At 38.6% G+C, this 16,681-nt stretch overlaps 1 pseudogene across 1 annotated transcript; it reads right to left on the bottom strand.

Moving 5' to 3' along the window:
• Nucleotides 1-6,009: 6,009 nt before the first annotated feature.
• On the bottom strand, nt 6,010-15,274 carry LOC144642143 (angiopoietin-related protein 7 pseudogene; annotated as a pseudogene). The gene is made up of 7 exons (XR_013568704.1): nt 14,395-15,274; nt 14,281-14,322; nt 11,692-11,733; nt 10,159-10,200; nt 7,475-7,627; nt 6,499-6,882; nt 6,010-6,038 (listed from the first exon to the last, which is right to left on the bottom strand). The product of XR_013568704.1 is annotated as an angiopoietin-related protein 7 pseudogene (transcript).
• Nucleotides 15,275-16,681: the final 1,407 nt, after the last annotated feature.

Genomic DNA, 16,681 nt, shown 5'->3' with positions numbered 1-16,681 from the left:
AACTGCTCTCGAGATTGTTTATCGTTACCCTCAAAGGTTTTGTAAACAATTTATCTTCAAAAAATGCCCATCCTAATCCACTGAGAATACGTATTCAATTCCAACTTGCAACCAAGTTAAAATAGCTGGGTGTTTGCTTTAAAGACAGCACATGGCAAACAATTGATGTTCAATGTACCTTTCACTTCTACAATTTCAGTAAAACTCATCTTTTGGTTGATATAACAGCTTCGCGTATCTTGAAATATCAGTAAATATCAATTTAACTATTAAGGTCAATCTATCTCTAAAATTAAAGTCATTAAAACTAAACAAAAAGTGAAATATTGTAGAGTGAAAACGCCGCGAACATGATCGACTACTACTCATTGAGGTAGCGGGTTGACATTATCTGCCATTGTTCATTGTAAAAACCCCGTAATAGGAAGAAAAAATATAGGCTAAACACTAGCTAGGTATTGGCTACGTTTCTATAGATATCCATTTCTTAGTTTGTAAGGCTAGTCAAAAAAGCTCGCGAGAACGTTATGAATCTACAATTAAACTAACGAATTTAACAGCAAAATAACCCACCAGGTACGATTTAACCAGATCTGTAACAGAGGGGTGTAACTATTAAGGTCAATCTATCTCTAAAATAAAAAAAAAACTAAACAAAAAGTGAAATATTGTAAAGTCAAAACTCTGGGAACAAGATCGACTACTACTCATGGAGGTAGCGGGTTGACATTATCTCTCATTGTTAATTACAAAACGGCTTATGAATCTGCAATTAAGCTAACGGATTAACGTGTTTTCTTAGCCGTTGTTTTTTCGGCGTCCGAGAAAACCCTTATTCTTCACCGCACTAATCTTTGAGCAATTTTAGACACGTTCTTCTATGGAAAAGTCCTCTTCTAAATCCAATGACAATGACTAGAACGTGATGTAAGGGTGTGTGTGATCCCCAATGACAATATAAGCCTTGTAAATTCCTGCCACGTCTTAGCAGCCAGAACACTCAAGGAATAACAGGTGCTTGTTGAAAAGCTTTTAACTCCGTGCATGGAACGCAATATAAGTGGAACCCCGATTTAACGATATGCCAAGGGAGCAGTAAAATTATATCGTTATATCGGGGAATCGTTATATCGGAACTCCCGATATAACGATATGGCTGCTGCTACTGCTGCTGCTACAGCTGTTGCTGCTGCTGCTACTACTACTACTGCTACTGCTTCTGCTACTGCTACTGCTACTGCTACTGCTACTGCTACTGCTACTGCTACTGCTACTGCTACTGCTACTGCTACTGCTACTGCTACTGCTACTGCTACTGCTACTACTACGACGACGACCACGACGACGACGACGACTGCTACTGCTGCTGCTGCTGCTGCTGCTACTACTGCTACTGCTACTGCTACTGCTACTGCTACTGCTACTGCTACTGCTACTGCTACTACTACTACTACGACGACGACCACGACGACGACGACGACTGCTACTGCTGCTGCTGCTGCTGCTGCTGCTACTGCTACTGCTGCTACTGTTACTGCTACTACGACTACTACTACTGCTGCTACTGCTGCTGCTGCTACTGCTACTACGACTACTACTACTGCTACTGCACCTGCTGCTGCTACTGCTACTGCTCCTGCTAATGCTGCTGCTGCTGCTGCTGCTGCTGCTGCTGCTGCTGCTACTGTTACTGCTACTACGACTACTACTACTGCTGCTACTGCTGCTGCTGCTTCTGCTACTACGACTACTACTACTGCTACTGCACCTGCTGCTGCTACTGCTACTGCTCCTGCTAATGCTGCTGCTGCTGCTGCTGCTCAACTTCAGACCTACAGTTGCTAATGCTTATCAGCGAAACACAAAAACCAAGCATTCTGACAGCCTATCAATTAATAATCCTTACCCATCTTTTCCTTTAAAATTTGTTTGACGTACTCGGCAATATCTTTCAGATCAATATGAGTTATTGGATATTCACCGGAAAACAACAAAGGCAACAGAAATGAATAAATGGCTACTGCTACTGCTGCTGCTGCTACTGCTACTACGACGACTACTACTGCTACTAGCTTTTAACTCGGTGCATTTAACGCATTAAAAGTAATAAGGTGCCCGGTATTTTTTAGTTGTGAAATTTACGTTATCCGTTTCACAAAAAAGTTTCGTACATCCTTAATTTGTTACAATTTCCAAATCTATAATAAATGACTTAAATGTGGTCTCAGTTGATGAACCTCCGGAATAATAACCACTGTAAACTCCATCACTGCCACCTCTCAGCAGTTAAGCCATTCAAGCAATAACAGGTTCTTGTTGAAATGCTTTTAACTTGGACCTTGGTTTCTCAATACGTCTGCCCGTATTTTTTTCCAACAGGGTATGATTTTACTTGTTCAAGTCTCTCACCTAACTAAAGGTAGTCTTCTTAAACTCTCCCTGACGTTTCGGCAAAAATGAGTGAAACAATCATTGCCAAGGTTCATCATTTGTTCATACGTGTATAGGTTATATAAAGAAGGCTTATAGCTTAAATAAACACTACTGCGAGTGAAAGACAAATAAAAGCAAAACCAAAAAAACTGCTCTCGAGATTGTTTATCGTTACCCTCAAAGGTTTTGTAAACAATTTATCTTCAAAAAATGCCCATCCTAATCCACTGAGAATACGTATTCAATTCCAACTTGCAACCAAGTTAAAATAGCTGGGTGTTTGCTTTAAAGACAGCACATGGCAAACAATTGATGTTCAATGTACCTTTCACTTCTACAATTTCAGTAAAACTCATCTTTTGGTTGATATAACAGCTTCGCGTATCTTGAAATATCAGTAAATATCAATTTAACTATTAAGGTCAATCTATCTCTAAAATTAAAGTCATTAAAACTAAACAAAAAGTGAAATATTGTAGAGTGAAAACGCCGCGAACATGATCGACTACTACTCATTGAGGTAGCGGGTTGACATTATCTGCCATTGTTCATTGTAAAAACCCCGTAATAGGAAGAAAAAATATAGGCTAAACACTAGCTAGGTATTGGCTACGTTTCTATAGATATCCATTTCTTAGTTTGTAAGGCTAGTCAAAAAAGCTCGCGAGAACGTTATGAATCTACAATTAAACTAACGAATTTAACAGCAAAATAACCCACCAGGTACGATTTAACCAGATCTGTAACAGAGGGGTGTAACTATTAAGGTCAATCTATCTCTAAAATAAAAAAAAAAACTAAACAAAAAGTGAAATATTGTAAAGTCAAAACTCTGGGAACAAGATCGACTACTACTCATGGAGGTAACGGGTTGACATTATCTCTCATTGTTAATTACAAAACGGCTTATGAATCTGCAATTAAGCTAACGGATTAACGTGTTTTCTTAGCCGTTGTTTTTTCGGCGTCCGAGAAAACCCTTATTCTTCACCGCACTAATCTTTGAGCAATTTTAGACACGTTCTTCTATGGAAAAGTCCTCTTCTAAATCCAATGACAATGACTAGAACGTGATGTAAGGGTGTGTGTGATCCCCAATGACAATATAAGCCTTGTAAATTCCTGCCACGTCTTAGCAGCCAGAACACTCAAGGAATAACAGGTGCTTGTTGAAAAGCTTTTAACTCCGTGCATGGAACGCAATATAAGTGGAACCCCGATTTAACGATATGCCAAGGGAGCAGTAAAATTATATCGTTATATCGGGGAATCGTTATATCGGAACTCCCGATATAACGATATGGCTGCTGCTACTGCTGCTGCTACAGCTGTTGCTGCTGCTGCTACTACTACTACTGCTACTGCTACTGCTACTGCTACTGCTACTGCTACTGCTACTGCTACTGCTACTGCTACTGCTACTGCTACTGCTACTGCTACTGCTACTACTACGACGACGACCACGACGACGACGACGACTGCTACTGCTGCTGCTGCTGCTGCTGCTGCTACTACTACTACTGCTACTGCTACTGCTACTGCTACTGCTACTGCTACTGCTACTGCTACTGCTACTGCTACTGCTACTGCTACTGCTACTGCTACTGCTACTACTACTACTACGACGACGACCACGATTATTTTGGTGCACCTCGTTCCTCTATGTCAAACTCTTTTTAACCCAAACAGTATGCCAAGAGATAAATTCAAAGGTATGAAAACAATATGCGATTTTTCGTTGACAATCATTCATCATGACGTGTAGCAGGGGAGGGAATGGGCGTAAGAAAGGAGCCACTCTGGGACCGAATAATCATGTTCTCACAACTTTCAACGCGATACATTCACTTCTTAGTCAGCGGTTTTTTGATGCTGCGGCAGCAGACCGCCTTTTCCAGCGAAATGGGAGCAACCACGACAGCGGTGCTGTGATTGCATTCAGTGTTTGTAAAGGGGACAGAAACATCTTCGCTAAAAATGTAAACGCATGGTTCAAATCCAAAAATTCGTCGTCGTCCCATTGTCAAAAGACGCAGAATTTGTTGCATTGTCTTTACTTTTTAACGCTGTACAGTAAATGAATTTACCACAATTTGCAACGCACGTGGAACTCACCAGTGACGTAAAACAAATAAACACCAAGGCAACAAAATACCGCGTAACACTACAGCAGGGAAAACGATAGCTCCAAACCACAACGACATTCCACACCGAGGTAACCTGCACGCGGAAATTTTAATAGCCACGTTTTCGTTGCCATTGCCGTTATGGTTTGATTTTACACCAATCACCGCATGTTGATTACAAGAACCTTTCCAAAGACATTTTCCTCCCCGCTTTAAAGACCCAACTGGAAAAAAATTATTCAACTTCTATATTAAAGGAACATTATCAAACTCTCCCGCTGGCCGCCATATTGTTGTTGTTGAAATTTTTTTGGCAAGCTCAGGAAGAGAGAGTCTACTCATGCCCCTTTAACCCTATTCAGACCCGGGGGGGGGGGGGGGCTTTTGAGGCCCACGCTGACTTTGAACTCTTATAACTTTTTTAAGATTTAACCAAACGCTGTCAAACTTTCTGAGTTTTCCTAAAATTTATCTGGCAATAATTTGGTAGAATTAGATGATTTGTCATGAACTTGACATCACCAAAGCAACGGCATTTTGACAGGCATGTTTTCCCAAATTTGTAATTTTGCGTGTTTCTGTTAATGAAAATCAACTTAAATGGAATTATTTTTTACATTTTTACGGGTTTAAAGCACATTTTTATTGTTTTTGCGTACTTTGCAGTAATTTTGGGTGGTTTATTGGCATTTTGGAAAAATTTTGAAATCCAAGATGGCGGATCCAAGATGGCGGCGGTTTTGACATCATGATGTAATTTTCACGTGATGTGACGTCACCATCCCACGTGACGTATACCAAAAGAAAGATGTTCCGACATACAAAATACCCTATAAGTTTCAAATAACTTAAATATTCTGGGAGTTACATAGGGGGGCTTCCGAAGCCCACCCCCAGTCAGAAAAGGTCCAAAAAACCCGGTCTGAATAGGGTTTAAGTACCTGATGACTACCGCCCCAATGTTTGCTTTGCAAGTTGCGACATCGTTCAGATTTCATTAAAGAAAATGTATCGGAAGTTGCGTCCCCCCTGACGTGTAGATTTATATTTGTTGTTAATTTGTTAGTTCGTCCCTTCTTGATTTTAAGTCTTCGTGATGAATCCTTCTTTTCTCGCTCTTTCTGTAAACTGTCATCATCAATTCACCAAAGGACTCTGTGCTCCACACATGCACATGCAAGGTTTATGAACTGTTTCAATGATTCGCATACTCCTAGCCTATTTACCCCACCACACCATAGGTATAATGGTATAAGGTATAACAGAAGAAAGAATACAAAAATACTGTTTGCAGATTCTCAACTCAGACAATAATGACAAGGACGAGTACATTCCCACCTCAGATAAATTACGACGACGAGGTTTGCCTTATGTCAAATTTAAGTCTTAGGCCCAGTGTAAATTGTTTTTGTTCTCAATCTTTTCCTTTTCTTTTCGTTTGCTATGATTTTTATGAATCAAACATTCCACTCACTTGAACTGCAAGCCGATTGAATTGGGATAGAATAAAATGGCACAAAATCATATTATCAAGGAACTGTGGTGGCGGTTAGCATATATTCACGACTCGAGGACTCTACATACACTGAAAATCACACAATCTGTTTTTGTCTTCTCATAAATTTCCTAGACGGACAGACGTTAACAGAGCTTGGTAGTGGTGGTAGTGGTTTTGTTGTTTGGTGTGACAACGATGATGACGATGATAACGATGTGACGACGACGACGATGATGATGACGATGAGAAAGATGATGGTAATGGAATTGGCGATAAATTTAAGGCTGGCAAACGCGATTTGCACCTTCTTCCATCCCCTCTCCACTTCAGTGTAATGTGTAACAAAATATTGTGTAACATTAATGCACTGTACTGTTTTACAATGAAATGTAATGTAAAGGAATGGAACGGAATGGAATGCATAATCTGTATCTGAGGTACCTGAATATGATCCAAGACTCAGCTCGTACTTAGATGCCTCATCCGAGACTGCAAACGTGTCGTACTCGGCATATTTGGTTTCTCCTTCCCAGTCGTCTAGATCCACCCGAAGCTTGTAAGTGTCACTGTTGGTCAGGCGATATATTTTGTCTAGTCCCAACCAAAACTCGCCATTCAGGTCACCAAAGCCGTTCTTGTAGTCAGCCCAGTCGCGATAAAAATCAACGGAGCCGTTTAGTCTCTTCTGGAACACTGTCCACCCCCCACCGGCTGTTGTTTGGTCACAGAACACATCAAAGGCACCTGAACCGTCAGGGTCGATTGTATAAACACCGCTGCATGTTTTACCAGATTTGTACAGCTCAGCACAGCTTTTAGGTGTATCTTAAATTTCAATTAAAGCAATTAGTACTCATTTTAAAACACAATGAAATTTAAAAAAAGCGCTCATCACGTATTTGTTGTCCCTTTTTCCTTTGTTTAATCCTGCCTGTTGCAATGTTTTTTGGTTTTAACTTTAAAATAAGCTGCTAGGGGTGTCAGTTCCCTAAAGATTAATTAAAGTTGAGGTGACGTCATGATCACAACATAAAAGATCAGGGGACCACAGAGGTTTCATTTTGTATGTTAAACTTTTCAGTAGATGTCTCACTCATCCCTTGGGATCATTCTTATGACGTAACTGACAACTACAGTATATAAAGCAATCACATAAACTCATAGATATAAACTGCCTGAACAATAAAACATTTAAAATAAAAGTAACCATTGCAAAGAGGCCTCTAAAAAATCATTAACGCACGAACATACAAGGGGGGGGGGAATGGATGCCAGCCCCCCCCCCCCTTTCTTGACGTTTCTTCCGTAATTTTAAAAATGAACTATGTGCTCAGTGGCTACTTTGAATTTCCCAGCTAAAACTTAGTCGATTTTGTTTCCTTTTCGCTACCTTTAAAGGACATATTAAGAGACTTACCATAACAATCGCAGTTCTCAAGAGCATCTATAGTTTCCTGTAACTGCTTAATGATTTCCCTATTACACACACCAGAAGGTGTGACTTCCGCTTTAAAAGTACACAGACTGACAAGTAAAGTGAAAAACACAATCCATTGTTGAGCGGCCATGTCTGAAAAAGGTAACAAACAAAAAAGATTTTTAACTGGGTGGGACTGTGCCGGGTCTATAGCCAAGGTCTTGGTTAAATAACAGAGTGTGCTTATTAACACTCAAATGGTTGCTAGCGGTATAAGCACCTATGTCGGGTTTAAATTTCATATAAATTAGGAACGCCAATGTTCAGAAAAATTACAAAGGCTCACTGCAGACTAGACTAGCTGTTACCAATTGGGATAAATAATTAACACAAAAGCACATTAGCGGCACCTACATTTAATTTCAGACCGCTTGGAAAGAAGATATCACATTCTTGTTGTATCTTACATGTGTCTACATGTAAGATTTCGCATTTGGTTACGAGATATTTCGAAGAGCGGTTTTTTTGGGGGGGGGCGATATTGGCGTTTAAAAAAAAATTTTTTTAAAAAAAAAAAAAAATTAAAAAAAAAAAAAAAAAAAAAAAAAAAAAAAATTTTTTTTACAAAAAAAGTTTAAATAAAAAAGAACCACAGAGTGGGGCCGGCACTAGTCAAACTTTAGAAGTTAATATTTTTTTAACTGCCTAATTGACTGAAATTGATAATTGGAGCCTTTTCTCAGTGGCAAGAGCGTGGCGCGTTGTTCTCTTTGTAAGTTGAAAGAAGTAAAAAAAGCAACCAGACGAAATTATTTCTTTGTAACATTCCTCGCTCTATATCTTCCTTAGTGTTCTACATCGTTAAAAGTAATGACAAATGATTTAGGTTAACAGGAACATCTGAAAAAATTTGAAAGCTGAACTTAAGATATTGAACAAGTCAGGAGGAGCGAGAACGTTTAAACATTGTTTATCGTTCCTGCTCTGGCGAACTAACAAATTATTGCGCTGACATGACGGTAGATAATTCACTTGTCGGTGGTTTTGGAGTATGCCGCCAAGAGAGCTGGTAAGCTGGTTTCAGTGAAAGCTTTGCCCTGCCGAATTGTCAAGCTCTCTCCAAATTAAATATGAGGTAAAAATCCTTACATTTTGTTGTGAAAATCTGTTTATACCTCTTGAAGGAAGTTGTGTCGCTTCTTGGATATTCCCATAAATTCCAATCTGTTTAACCTTTTAAATGCTACTTTCAATTTTAAGCTCTTGCCTTCGCCTTTGTTGTACATTTAAATACAGAAATGTCAGAATTGTTTGGTTTAAAATGTTTTCTTTGGTTTCGACGAGCACATGATGTATGATATGGAACGTTTTGTAAAGAAACAAAAGTAAACACCACAGATAAAAGCACGACTGATTACGCCTTCGCGATCATAAAAAAAAAACAACGAGTAACAATACTCAGTGGCTCTTCGCACCAAAACATATTATAGAAGATTTGCCATCTAATTGTTCTATAAACTTCATTTTTATCATTGCATTTTATCAAATTTTATCAGTGAGCCAGTTTTTTTTTATACGTGTCTGCTTCGTTTAAGCTTACTTCGGTTCAATCTTTTTTTATTTCAAATTGCTTTGCTTCCCAAAAGTAATTTCATTCAATATCTACATCAATTAAATTCTCTAAAGTGTTGAGCAACGGTGACACAAAGTAATTCGTCTTAAGTTACATTTTTCAGTCGCACGGATCAAAAACAAGAATCAAACCTTTAATAGCTTGCAGCACCTCGTAAATTAATAAAATCCCGCAAACAGAAAAGAAAAAGTTAATTTAGTTAACAACGGTTTTTTTTTTAAGTATTTAGCAACGAGAAAAAAAGAATAGTTCGACCAAAATAGAGGGTCTGTATGGTCTAAGAGAACACGATCCGGTGAAAAGCAATGGTTTCTCGATTTTCTGTTTTTATTATACATAAGAAAACGAAGATGGCTACAGTTGAAGACTTTACAAAGGTAATTTCTTTCGTCCATTTCAAAGTAAAGAATTTTATTCCTTCGCTTGTGAAAGCTTTTGGCATTTGTTTGTTTACGAGTTGTTTACTTGCAGTAAAAAATTCTGAAATATAGGTCGTTCTTCGAATATCATCGAATAAATTGGAATCTCTTCGCTCCTTTGTGTCCTATTCTGACGGAGGCAGGTGACGGAGGAGCAGGAAACTTCAGACTTGTTTTTTTACAAGATTTTTATTACATAGTAGTCGAAAATAATTCAAGCCTCAGAAAAAAAATACGGACTTTCGTATTGTGAAACAACCGACCTTGGAAGCAGCATGTCAAGACATTCGGCTTGTTAAATTTTTGGATGCTGAACTTATATTCGATGCTCCATATAATTTTTCTGTGAGTTATACGCAGTTGTTTTTTATAGATGCAATTTTCGGTTTTAGTGACACCAGGCGGTCTTAGTTTTTTCTATTTAACTCTATTTTGAAGCCGTACCTGACTTTGTTAGCCTTGAAAGACTCTTTGTTTCCCTTGTAGTATTCAAAATTGTGATTTTGTATGTTCTGCAAAACTTACTAGTTCCAGAATATTGCCTAAAAACAGCGAATGCCTAGAAAATATACGCATAAATGAAACGGTTTCTACAGTATTGCCAGTGGGATCAGTGAATTATTGTTTCCTACCTTTGTTCTTCTTCTAAGCGCCCTTGCTAAAGTGATCGAAACCTGCGGAAAATAAATGTAAACATCAGCATTGCTTTAAAATGGTGAATTTATTTCGTGTCAAACCCATCCTACCTGGCTTTCTGTGGCAAACATACAGCTCAACTGAAAATGACGACTGTGATTAAAACCAAGTGGGATGTAAAATATGCGGTCTACTGACTTTCTATTGGTCATGATGACGCACTGCCCCAAGCAGTTACTTGTTAAGAAAACACATCTGCTCGTAATATAATCTAAATATAACTTTCGATTTTTCAGTTTATGACTGGCAGACCCGAATTTTAAAAAAAATTACACTTAACCGTAAGTATACAACTAAAACTATACAATTAGTTATATTCTGCAACTGCACTGGATTCTGACACTTATGAACGGCGAAAATAAATGCACTTGCCGACACGCAGGAGTTGTGAATCAATTAAAGGAATTCTTTATGTTTTCACAGTAAAATGTCTTAATAAAAACATATTTTTTTGCACACCATGAGAAATGTTTTTTCTAAATTCCAAGTGAATGCTCCCAAAACAGATGTGAGGACGCATAGAAAAATAAAAAGTACCTTTTTGACTTTTTTTAAATGGGTCCTAATCAGAAAAATAAAAATGACAGCGCACAGTTACAGTTGACTGAGCAGAGCTTTCTAACGCAGGAAATTGCCTAGAAACGGCGCATACAAAGAGGCGTTTCTCTATCACTGAGCAGAGCTTGCTAACGGCAAAATTAAAGTGCCTAGAGACAGCGCATGGCAAGTTGCGTTTCTCTATCACTGAGCAGAGCTTGCTAGCGCCAGAATATAATTGCTTACAGACAGCGCGTGGGAAGTCACGTTCCTATATTACTGAGCAGAGCTTGCTAGCACCAGAATATAATTGCCTACAGACAGCGCGTGGGAAGTCGCGTTCCTATATTACTGAGCAGAGCTTGCTAGCGCCAGAATAATCCATAGAAATGGCATATGCCAAGTGGTGTTACTGCATCACCGAGCAGAACCCCTTATTTAAAAAACTTAATTTTGGCAGTTTGTCGATTCAGACAACTCCGATCGCGAAACGCATGTGTGATTTTAATTTTTAAATCTTAATTTTATTCAAATGTAATATCGTTTATTTTAGTAATGTAATATTAATTTGTCTGAGAAATTTAATGACACCCAACCGCTCAAGCATGTATTATAAGAATTTGCTGGCGCCAGAATATTATATACAATCAGCACATGCCTAGTTGCTTTTCTTTATACTGCATGGGCAGAACTTGGAAGCAGCAGGATATTGAATAGAAACACTGGATGCTTAGTGGCGTTTGTCTAACATGAGCAGATCTTTCTAGCGCAAGAATACTGCCCAGTAAAGGAGCATTCCCAGTTGCGTTTCTTTATTACCGAGCAAAACTTACTAGTGCCAGAATATTTCCTAAAAACAGCGAAAAATATACGCATAAATTAAGCGATTTCTACAGTATTGCCAGTGGGATCAGTGAATTATTGTTTCCTACCTTTGTTCTTCTTCTAAGCGCCCTTGCTTAAGTGATCAAAACCTGCGGAAAATAAATGTAACCATCAGCATTGCTTTAAAATGGTGAATTTATTTCGTGTCTAACCCATCCTACCTGGCTTTCTGTGGCAAACATACAGCTCAACTGAAAAAGACGACTGTGGTTAAAGCCAAGTGGGATGTAAAATATGCGGTCTACTGACTTTCTATTGGTCATGATGACACACTGCCCTAAGCAGTTACTTGTTAAGAAAACACATCTGCTCGTAATATAATCTAAATATAACTTTCAATTTTTCAGTTTATGACTGGCAGACACGTATTTTAAAAAAATTACACTTAACCGTAAGTATACAACTAAAACTATACAATTAGTTATATTCTGCGACTGCACTGGATTCTGACACTTACGAACGGCGAAAATAAATGCACTTGCCGACACGCAGGAGTTGTGAATTAATTAAAGGAAATCTTTATGTTTTCACAGTAAAATTTCTTAATAAAAACATATTTTTTTGCACACCATGAGAAATGTTTTTTCTAAATTCCAAGTGAATCCTCCCAAAACAGATGTGAGGACGCATAGAAAAATAAAAAGTACCTTTTTAACTTTTTTTTAAACGGGTCGTAATCAGAAAAATAAAAATGACAGCGCACAGTTAACAGTTGACTGAGCAGAGCTTTCTAACGCAGGAAATTGCCTAGAAACGGCGCATACAAAGAGGCGTTTCTCTATCACTGAGCAGAGCTTGCTAACGGCAAAATTAAAGTGCCTAGAGACAGCGCATGGCAAGTTGCGTTTCTCTATCACTGAGCAGAGCTTGCTAGCGCCAGAATATAATTGCCTACAGACAGCGCGTGGGAAGTCACGTTCCTCTATTACTGAGCAGAGCTTGCTAGCGTCAGAATAATTATAATTGCCTACAGACAGCGCGTGGGAAGTCACGTTCCTCTGTTACTGAGCAGAGCTTGCTAGCGCAAGAACTGAATCTATAGAAATGGCATATGTCAAGTGGCGTTTCTGCATCACCGAGCAGAACTCCTTATTTAAAAAACTTAATTTTGGCATTGTGGATTCAGACAACTCCGAAACGCATGTGTGATTTTAAATTTTAAATCTTAATTTTATTCAAATGTAATATCGTTTATTTTAGTTTATCATAATGTAATATTAATTTGTCTGAGGAAGTAAGTGACACACAACCGCTCAAGCATGTATTATAAGAACGTGCTAGCGCCAGAATATTATATACAATCAGCACATGCCTAGTTGCTTTTCTTTATACTGCATGGGCAGAACTTGGAAGCAGCAGGATATTGAATAGAAACACTGCATGCTTAGTGGCGTTTGTCTAACATGAGCAGATCTTTCTAGCGCAAGAATACTGCCTAGTAAAGGGATCATGACTAATACACCACACGAGTACTACGAGTAACATACGGGTAACATACGAGTAACACACGGAACATACGGGAACATACGGGTACATACAGGTAACATACGAGTAACATACGGATACATACGAGTAACATACGGATACATACGAGTAACATACGGATACATACTAATAACATACGGATACATAAGGGTGCATACCAGTTCCTATTTCATTTCACTTTATTTTATCTTATTTTTCATTTTTATTTTATGCTCCCCCACCCCCCTTTCCCTCAACAAGGTTGCGCGACGAGCACTAAGGACAAAACGTGTTGCTGGATTTCACTGTCACGCAACGAAAAAGTACGACACAAAACCATTTACTAGTAAAAAAAAAGTCAAGAATTTGAAATGTTATAAGATCAATAGCTCATCTTTACAATCTTACCCGTAACATACGAGTAACATAGGACACATACGGGTGCATACCAGTTCCAATTTCACTTCACCCTATTTTATTTTTTAATTTTATTTTGTGCAACATAAGTAAACCAAACAAAACATATGAGTACTTACGGGTACATACAGGTAGCATACGAGTAGCAAATCTATAATTGAAAAAATCAAATAATGGTCATGCAGATGTAACGCGTTTCTCCATCGCTCTCCCCGCCAAAAAAGATTACGTGGCGAGCGCAAAGGGCCGGACAAAGAGCATTGCTGGTTTTCACTGTCACGCCATGATAAAGTAAAAACAGATCAATAATTCCGGGGGCCGTGTTTGGTCTGTAACTTTTTATATTTTCACTTATTTCACTTATTTTCACGGCTTGGGGAGGACCGGAGACGGGGGAGCATAAAATAAAAATGAAAAATAAGATAAAATAAAGTGAAATGAAATAGGAACTGGTATGCACCCGTATGTATTTGTATGTTACTCGTATGTATCCGTGTGCTACTCGTATGTTACCTGTATGTAGCCGTATGTACCCGTGTGTTCTGTGTGTTACTCGTATGTTACTCGTAGTACTCGTGTGGTGTATTAGTCATGATCTAGTAAAGGAGCATTCCCAGTTGCGTTTCTTTATTACCGAGCAAGACTTACTAGTGCCAGAATATTTCCTAAAAACAGCGAATGCCTAGAAAATATACGCATAAATTAAACGGTTTCTACAGCATTGCAAGTGGGATCAGTGAATTATTGTTTCCTACCTTTGTTCTTCTTCTAAGCGCCCTTGCTTAAGTGATCAAAACCTGCGGAAAATAAATGTAACCATCAGCATTGCTTTAAAATGGTGAATTTATTTCGTGTCAAACCCACCCTACCTGGCTTTCTGTGGCAAACAAACAGCTCAACTGAAAAAGACGACTGTGATTAAAGCCAAGTGGGATGTAAAATATGCGGTCTACTGACTTTCTATTGGTCATGATGACGCACTGCCCCAAACAGTTACTTGTTAAGAAAACACATCTGCTCGTAATATAATCTAAATATAACTTTCGATTTTTCAGTTTATGACTGGCAGACCAGTATTTTAATAAAATTACACTTAACCGTAAGTATACAACTAAAACTATACAATTTGCGACTGCACTGGATTCTGACACTTACGAACGGCGAAAATAAATGCACTTGCCGACACGCAGGAGTTGTGAATCAATTAAAGGAAAACTTTATGTTTTCACAATAAAATTTCTTATAAAACATATTTTTTTGCACACCATAAGAAAAGTTTTTTCTAAATTCCAAGTGAATCCTCCCAAAACAGATGTGAGGACGCATAGAAAAATAAAAAATACCTTTTTAACTTTTTTTTAAACGGGTCCTAATCAGAAAAATAAAAATGACAGCGCACAGGTAACGGTTGAGTGAGCAGAGCTTTCTAACGCAGAAAATTGCCTAGAAACGGCGCATACAAAGAGGCGTTTCTCTATCACTGAGCAGAGCTTGCTAACGGCAAAATTAAAGTGCCTAGAGACAGCGCATGGCAAGTTGCGTTTCTCTATCACTGAGCAGAGCTTGCTAGCGCCAGAATAATTACAATTGCTTACAGACAGCGCGTGGGAAGTCACGTTCCTCTATTACTGAGCAGAGCTTGCTAGCGCCAGAATAATCCATAGAAATGGCATATGCCTAGTGGCGTTTCCGTTTCACCGTGCAGAACTTGCTAGGCTTAATTATCCTTCAATGTCATTCGAATTCGCAACTGCCTTCATTGAAGGAAGAGCAAAACTCATGGCCTGATATCTTCTCAGTTATTGCTGTTTTACGGAGAAGAAGGGAAAGAGAAGCTAGATGGATAGAACACGGGCGACAAAGGCCAATCGCCGCAGACGTTAGCGATCGTCTGTGTTATGTTCTCATATAATCACCACGATCGCAAGAAAACTGTTTGAAGTGACGGAGACGATAGAAACGATCCGGGCGATAATATGAGAAGCAGCCTTAAAAGCATAACCACTAGAACTAGTGAAAAGGAAAGCCAAACAAAAAGAAATAACATAATATGAACTTTATTTAAACTCGAATTTTAGAGTAACGTGAATGCGCTTCAGTGACCACCAAGATAAACACTTCGATTAAAGTGCCTATGAAGTGAAAAATGTTTTTATTTATTAATAACATTTACCTCTTGAAATACACGATTCCAAAGTTTGAAACGCATAGGAGTAAAACTATCGATTTTACAAGCGCTCAAAGTTGTGCCATTTTCACCTCAAAAATGGTCTTTCAGTGAATCGCGCGGTCAAAATACCGATTTTGCGTTGCTGGTGACCCTAACCAGCAAAGTTGTAAAAATCCAGTTCGTTCGCGCCAGATACTGAAACGAATATATCAGTTCCCATCTGATCAGGCTGCGAAGACAAAATGGGTCCAGTTTTTCACAGGCACGATTTCAAAGATCCCTCCTCGAAGACCTCGAAGTACACGAAAGGGGCGATACTAAGTAAATAAATGAAGGCGGCCTTATGCGTGCCGATTTAAAAGACCCATTCTCGAGGTACAAGTCGCTCTGTTTGGCACACTTTGGAGTTCGAAATAAATGAAAGGAGGTTTTTGCTTGAAGTAACGGGGAATTTGAAAAAAAAAACGTATTCAAATTAGTGCGGGTCTCGCCGATGTTTATGTAAACATGGCCAAAAGGGAAGCCCGTATCATGCCGTATGTTGTGTCACGTTCGCTTTTCATATGATGTAGATCGCAAATATTAAACTTTAAAGTTCATTCCATTACTTAGTTTTCTTCTCATAACTCAGTTGCCTGTGAAAAGAAGAATCTAAATCGGATACTTTCGTGCGACGATGTTTATAATAACAACATGTATGAGTGGATGGCGTTATTCGAAAGATTTAAAATTACTTTCATGAAATATGCAAATTTTCCCCTTTTCCTGGCGCCGCCGTAAAAAAGCTGAAATTGCTTTCCTTCTCAAAAGCTGGGATTGCAATTGATACCATTGTCTATGTTATTAATAAAGATAAGTTTCATTTAAGATGTGTTTAGGTTTTTAGACTTTTTGTGTCAAATTCACAAGACAAAAAAAGACACGTTCATTTCAATGTGGTCGCGACAACGCGGCACAAATGTTTATAATTATTGCTGCGTGATGTT

The sequence above is a fragment of the Oculina patagonica genome, chromosome 2 (genome assembly GCF_052425735.1).
Source record: "Oculina patagonica isolate OP01 chromosome 2, crgOcupat, whole genome shotgun sequence".
NCBI classification, from domain to species: Eukaryota; Metazoa; Cnidaria; class Anthozoa; order Scleractinia; family Oculinidae; genus Oculina; species Oculina patagonica.
The sequence above is the reverse complement of the archived record's forward strand: the minus strand, read 5'-3'. Positions and strand labels throughout refer to the sequence as shown.